This window comes from Photinus pyralis, unplaced genomic scaffold, assembly GCF_008802855.1.
Source record: "Photinus pyralis isolate 1611_PpyrPB1 unplaced genomic scaffold, Ppyr1.3 Ppyr1.4_LG10, whole genome shotgun sequence".
Lineage (NCBI taxonomy): Eukaryota > Metazoa > Arthropoda > Insecta > Coleoptera > Lampyridae > Photinus > Photinus pyralis.
The window spans coordinates 20,471,972-20,480,256 of record NW_022170250.1 but is presented as its reverse complement, the minus strand read 5'-3'; positions in this window follow the sequence as shown (position 1 = coordinate 20,480,256).

The window sequence follows — 8,285 nt, the reverse complement described above, 5'->3', positions numbered from 1 at the left end:
ATCAATAAATGTATGGGTACATTGAGCGCGGTAACGAAGGTTACTGTCGAGTGTCGCCTATGGCAAAAGATGAATGTTGATTATTATAATTTGTATACTTTTCATCTCGAATTCTCGAAAATGATCGAAAAAAGAAGTCATTTTACTATGCTACTTGTAGTCTCTGGGTGAAAAGATTTTATTATTATGTAGCATATAAATGTACATTTTTTCTTGGTTGTTGCTATATAGATAGGTATATACAAATATGTCGCTTGTGGCGAGAGCAGGCGTGTATACGCAACTAAAGTACGTATCCCGGTAAATAATTTCAACAAATCGTAAACGATTTACATAAATCGCATTTCCACTTGCATTCATTTCCCATTTTTAAGATGCAACTTCTGTTAAAATCGTAAAAATCCGGCCACAAATATGAAAGATAGCGTTGCACATGAGCAATCTTTAGGATCGTTAATAAACGGCAAAAGTGTAGAATTATGGAACATGCAAAAAATGGTTTTTTGGTTTTTTTACAATAAATTTTTTTGTAAGAAAAAATTCCTTCCTTGGTGCAAGCCTCGACACTATAACGAACTAAATAGCGAAAAAAGTAGAACAATATCTCTTAAGATAAAGAACTGGTAGTTTCCCAACGGATGACCGGACGGACGGACAGACGAACTGACGGACGGACGGACGGACAAACTCGCCACAATAGCGCATTTTTTTATTTTTGTGGAAATGCGCTAAAAATCGGTGCGGGGCCCACTTCACACATATTTAATTAGATGGAGCCACATATGATTGTTAGTGCTAGGTTAGTGCTGTTTTGTGCTAAAAAATTGCGATTCCAGCATTTCATCTTTCCAAAAAAAACGAAAAAAACTAAAGTATTGTGTGAAGTTGGCCCCACCCATGACTCGTTTTAAAAAAAAAACTAATACGATCGTTAGTGCTACATTTGGTGCTGTTTTGTGCTCAAAGATTACGATTCCAACGCTTTTCGTTTCCGAGAAAAACAAAAAATACTAAAATATTGTAAGAATGTTGACCAAATTTATGAATGGGTTTAGAAAAAACACAATCACAAATATTATAATTCTGGGTTGTACCTAATTATACTTTATGAACAATAATTTATTCGTACATAGTAATCGATGGCAGATTTATTATTGCTGCAGTTATGTTACGTCATGATAAATTTAATTGTAAAACTGGACCTTTCTCATAATAAACCTTACAAAATATTAGAAATCATTGAAAGAATCTTTATCTATCGATCTTGATTGAGCAGATATTCGGAATATGGTTGTGTATCAGGTTTCTTAACCAAAGTCAATACATAGGTGTAAGAAACAGGGTTGACATTGATATTCAATATTTTTATCCAGATCGATCCATGCATTTCTAGATAATGTAAACCATAGAATCGCGGAGCCACATACGCATCCAGGACATCGTAGCGCTAACTGTCGACACATTTTTGTCAAATTATTTCATGTGGGCGGGGCCAACTTCACATGGATCATCAAAAGCAATTAAGGGTAGGTACTATTCAGTAATAGAGTGCATGCGGGGCATTTGATTGATTTGCTTAGCAGACTCGACTTCATTAGATCATTAAGAAATAGCCAATAGAAACGTTTATTGTGCGTCGCCTACCAACGAAACCATACCTTTGTTTCTATTGGCTATATTTTTTAATGATGTAATGATCGTGTACTAATGATAATGATTGCATAAACCCACCATTCTAACTGTGAAACTGTGTTTAAAATTATCATCGTGTCGAGTTACTGGAATTGTACTCATTTGCTCTGAATTGAATTGTCGCATTCAGTATGGACATGTGTGAAATGTCAAATTCTCTAGGGAGATCATTTTCAGTTAAAACATAGCAAGTTCCTTTTTTTGTGAAATAACCAATAACAATACAATCGCCAACATGAAATTCTTAATTCATATTCATATTTTATTTCATGTTATTGCGCATAAGCGCTTACATTATTTGTCAAATATAAAGAATATATACAGGGCGTCCATTATGTATGGAATATAGTATATATCTTTGAAAATATTGACTGTATACAAAATTTTTCTATATGAAAGTCCCATAATAAGGCAGCATTCTATTGTTTTTATTTCAGAAAACAAATGAATAACGAAAAACAATTGAATTTTTTTAAATAGCAATGCATACTTTTAATAGGCTCATTTGATAGAGATTTTTGTTCTCTTTTCAATGACGTACCACCTTAGCACCCGTGTAGGAAAAATTACTTTTTATTTCAAGCTTTTTGTGATGGGTGCCTTGCAGTTAATAGTAAATAATTAATATTTTGAACATTAATTGCTATTAAAACCGTTTTACTGCTAATTTCGTTTTGTCCGCGAGGTTTAATAAGAAACGTACACGTTCATTTGTTTTATTATGATGTAGGATATCTGCATTAATGTTATTTATTGTTCAAATTATAATAAATTTTTTTGTAAATTATTTTTAAGGGTACAAACATCGAAAATAGATGCATTGCCATTTAAAAAAATCAATGGTTTTTCGTTACTCATTTGTTTTCTAAAATATAAACAACTGAATGCTGCCTTATTATGGGAATAAAATGCTAAACAACTTTCATATACCGTGATATTTATTAAGAAGTAGACATAGGAATTATCGTATACACGTAAATCCCTATTAGTCCAGTATGCGGAGCAGTCAGAAGGGTCGATTCTTGCAAAAGGTGGTGTAAACCATTTTATCATTTTAAATGGTCCATTTGTATCCAAATAACATGGATTTGAACAGTGCACACCAATTTTTTCCCGGCACAACGTTTGGAAGCCACAAAACTTCAAATTGTTCGGACTTTTTTCTGTTTTTCGCTTAAAATACTTCTTTAGTAAATTAAAGAAAACACAATTCTGCGTCAATCAAAAGATGAACAAACAAAATCAGTCCAATAGAAAAATGTTTACAAGCAATCAAAGAAATCCCTTAAGCTCCCCGTCAATCCCAGGACATCCACGGAAATCCCTGAAATCGGATAAAATTCCTTATAAATGCTCAGAAATCATTTCGAAATCTTCTTAAATTCTTCCTCATACTTGCTTTTGACACTTTATTCCAATACTTTACCGCCGCTTTCATATAGAAAAACCTACGCTTCGTCATACCTTCTCACCAGGTATTATAAATTAATAACAATATTTGCGATTGTTATATTTCAAATACGTGGCAATATTGAGTAAAACAAATAGAAGCTAATGTTGATTTTTGAACGAGCCAAAGAAAGCTATTTCAGTGCCAAAATGCAATTGGAAGGTAGACAAGGAAAGTCAGATTTTCCATGTGAGAATGAAAATTAATTTAGAACACAATTGCATGGGTTAAAGAATTGTAGTTTACATGTCATATCTTATCAAGAACGACTTCATTCGGTACGGCAAACCAATTATTGAAAGGTAAAAGTGACCGCATGTGCAGATAAGCGCATCAGGTGATTAATCTATACCTGCATGCGTTACCGCCCCTCCATCAAAAATATAACTTATGACCAAATCATTCGATCGTATCAACGCGAAGTGTAGTGCATCTTGTGCGGAATGGTCTCCAAAAATTCCAAATTGTTCAAAGGAGAGTGCCTAGTACCGAAAGCAAGAAAGCTAAGGGTGAATTTTGACAAGCACAGATTAGGTACGCGTAAAATGCAGTAAGTAATTTGGATTTTTACATTTAAACATTGGGTATACAACGCAAAATGATTTTGGAGTTGGACAATAGGTGCTGTGTATGGAAATTTACCTCCACACATGTAACTGCCGTTAGTTTCAATCAATCATTTTCCAAATCAAAAATTTATACACGACAATTACAACAATCATCTTATCTATCCAAGTCTAAAATTAGAAACACATGTGTAGTCCATTGCGTCGGTCGCGTCGATTTTAAACAGGTGTTTAGAAGTCTGTTGATAATTATTACCTTTAATAATAATTGTCGCAGAGTTTACTAATTTTGAATTAATTTGATATGAGTGAACCAAATACCTTCGCAAAATGAAATCTTGAAATCGAAACATGCAACTTAAGATTATTGTGTCACCTCATGTCTAAAAACTGTACGAAAAGGGTGACCAGCAATTTCATTCTTTCTCTCTGTTTCCACGTTAAATCCGGATCCTTACTAGAGGCATTTAATTGGTCCAAAAATTCATTCAATATATGAACGTATTCACAAACTTCTTTAGAGATGAAGAATCGAAAAGTGGATTTCCATTTTTCGCATTTTCAGACCAGATAATTTTGTCTTGAACTGGTACTGGAACCCTTACATGAGTGTTTAATGATTTTTGTCTCAGCAACCACGACAAATGGACCAATTGAACCTGCGGCTATACCCAGGTTTCGGGCATGCCTTTCTGATCTGTAAAATTCCTACTCAAGGTGGTGCTTTTTTGATCCCCAAACGACGGCCCTAGGGATGTTGTAGAGCACATTAGAAATGCTGTAGAAATTAAAATTCATTAGCCCATTGCGTAAAGACGTGGTTTGGGTAAGCGTAATATCTAAAACGACGGTTTTAGAGATGTTTTAAATTTCGGGGGCTATTTATCAAACCAAGCTCATTAAATTTTATATGAAAATTAACTAAAAATACTGTAGTTGAAGCGTGTTAGTTAAGGACTTTCGGAAATGAAATTATTATGGTGGTAACGCAATCACAAACGATCTCATTTGGGAATAGAAGTTTTGGTGTGTTTTTAAAGACAAGTGCCTTACAATTTAGAAATAACTTGAAATAATGTAGAAGGTCGAAAATGTCCAAAATTATTAGTAACTTGCACAAAAGACTCAAAACAATGTTTAGGGTTGCTGTTTTCATGACTCAGCACCTTACAATTTATATGAAAATTAAATACACTTTCGCTTGCCAGTTATTAGATAAGGGGTAAGGCGGACTGACCTTTATGTATTAAACGTGATGCCACTGCTTAGTGACATGAGGGTATCAGTTGCAGTGAAAGGGTGGTGATGGGAGAGCCATTCAAGCAATTTGGATGAGTTTTATACATTCCGGCTCATTCAATAATTTCCAACAAATTTCAAAAATTGGTTCAATTTTAAATGTTTGGTACTTTTTGAACTCGGATGTCCTACAATCTTTAGGAAGGGAGTAGTGTATTGTACCGTTCCTTTAGGAGCCACAACGCATTAAAAAAAGATTAACTCAGTTTTTTAGAAAAGTTGGAAAAAATGGGTGTTTATTGATCGCTTTTAACAATTTTCTATTGGACCGATTTTGTTTGTTCATCCTTTGATCTAAGAAGTGTTATTCATAAAATATGGACCGTTTTCGAGTTTTAAGCGAAAAACTGAAAAAAGTCCAAACATTTTGAGGATTTTTGCCTGCCAAAAAATTGTGTCGGGAAAATATTGGTGTGCGCTCTTCAAATCCATGTTATTTGGACCCAAATGAACCATTTAAAATAATCATAGTACATTATATATCAAGGTAGAGAAGTACAGTATTATTGCCTGAGCACCAAGATTACATCTCGAGGCGCTTGCGCCGAGGGGTGTAAGGTGCGAAGGCAATAATAGACTTCTCTACCGTGGTATATATACTATTTTTTTCACTACTAGCACTTGAAATCCTCTAAATTAACATATTATATTGATAAGAAAGTGAACGGTTGGACAGAATTTTTTGTTTCTTAATTTAACATGTCAATCAAGTACGTAGAAGTACAAGTCAAACAGGCCGTATTTTGTTCTGTCATTGAAATATTTTCAAAGAGTAATTTCGTTCGAATTTTTTCAAAATGTGATAATTTTAGGTATGTAATTTCTCTGGAAATGGCGGATGGTGGCAATTCGTCATTTTAGAGAACCTGTCTAAACGTTTATTGAGCGAAATTTCGGGTTGTGTTTTCTAAAAGTGACAGCGTGACAATTCCCATTATTGACTACTAGTTAATAATGTCCACATTATTAACCACTTTGAACCAATGCCGAGAAAGCCTGCTTTACAAGTGGAAAAAAGGTTAATAATCATGTCATCAGACGCTAGTAGTGAAAAAAATCTGTTACACCACCTTTTGCAGGTCAAAATGATCTGCATAGTGGACTATATGTCTACTTCTTAATAAATATCACTTTAGAAAAATTTTGTATACAGTCAATATTGCGTTTTTTCCCGTCGAATTACGCAGAAGTAAATTAGCGGTAGTAAAAGAGTCAAGGTTTCGAAAACATTCCCCCACAAATATTGCTCATGGTAGTTTTAAGTTTTTATTATGTCGATTGTAATAACAGTGAGCTTCCCACGTTGATCAATGGAATATTTGTTCTAAATCGTATTTGGCGCCTGGTTACAGTTTTAAATTACACGCTGGAAATTAGTCGTGTTCTGTTACTTCTACAATTCATCAAATTAAATAAAGTTCGATCAAAAATAAGCTGACATTGCAGAATTCGAAAGTCAGATACAGCAGTCAGAATGCGGGACGAAGAGTGGACCGTACTCAATAAAATGTCAAACAATTTAATCAAGTCGTTACCTTCATGTAAATCATGATTCTTAGAGTATATTTTATCCTCGTTACTTATACCGTTTTCCAAATACATTTTTGAATTTCATAAAAGGATCTTTAAAGTTAACTGACAGTTATTATACCACAATGGTAACATTACAAGGTATCCATTTGTATAACTAAAGAAGAAAATGAGGTCAAAACAACAACTTTCGCCTGATGAAGGGTGGATGGTGAAGAAAATGCTGCGTTAATTTTAATAATGACATTTAAAATTGAAGCATAACCGTATCTAGATTGCTATGTGTCAAAGTTCATTATTGCATACGATAATTTTTCAATTTTGATTGTAGTTTTAGCATGGTGTGTTTTAAAAAACATAATTTTTTCAAATTTGTAGCTGAAATTACCGAAGCTGATTGCCGGATACCACAGGACTACAGGGCGTCTTAATTAAAACACACACGCTAGTCCCTTGGTATATAATATACTATTATTACACCCCACCTACCTATTTTGGTTACTGAGGTAGTTTGCTTTCTTATTGGTTATTGTAATATTGTGAAATCAGATAATCTGCGATAAAACATAAACGGTAGCTTCACCCACGTTTTTGTCAATACTGTTTAGGTTCTCGTGAAGCAAAAAATTTTAATTTCAGAGCTCGCACGTTTCATTTCACTTATCATGATGAAAATGCTTATTACTTACACAGAGCAGACAAGGATAGAACGCGTTTCAACGGTCCTTTCGAAATTTTCCTCTTCTTTCGCAGTTCTACATGTTCATCTTCATCCCCCATTCCGATGTTTACACGTTTATGTGAAAATAATTAGACGGCACCTTCGAAATATGGAGAATGCGAGAACACTAACAATTTAGATACCTGCAATGGTGTCAATGATAACAGAAAGATTAGGTAATTAATTAAAGTGTTTGTTTTGGGCCTATCGGTAAGATTAGATATTGGTAACTGTATGCGATCGAGATTATTAAAATGTTCATAGCTCTTTTTGGGTAAGTCGGCACCACAGTCGCCAAAATCAATCATATGACCACGCTCAATTTTGTTATATAATAGTTAGTTTGACTTTGTGCCATTCACGTATATTGAGGAGCAATCACACATTGGCATCATGTACTCAATAAGACAACAACTCAGAAAAATGAATTTGTACTTTTCCAACAAATTACATACTAATTTTACTCCCATCGGAAATAGCGATTATAACACTGCATCGAAGAGAATAGGTAATATAGTGAGCGTGGTACAGTACATACAAGCAATGATTAGTGATCAGTTTCCTTGAGAGAGAATTTTTTTCCAAATATCCCGTATCAAATATTTTTGCCTGTGAATTTTGTTGATAGATTAACTGAGACGGAATTTCCGGAGCACATTTGTGTAACAGTTTTTATTAGCATTGATTTGTTAGCACGCTGGAAAGCTGATGGGGAACAAAACCTTTAGAAAAAATTCTGAAAGGCTCTTAATGGAGAAAATTTTGACGTTTTACGTCTCCTGATCTACAGTACTATACATTTTTTTTGTTAAATAAAATCACGTGATAGACTATCAGTTATAGGACCCTGTCCCTGCGTCATTAACTTGAACATCATAGTCATAGGGTTTCAAAAGAATTTGGCACCGGGAGAAACTTCTTTCTAGTCCACCTGTTCAGGCGGACCTTAATTTAAAATTAGTTGTTAGCGATTTTGTTGAAAGAAAGGGCCAAAGAAAAGCTTAGGGTGAGGATACAAGAGACATTT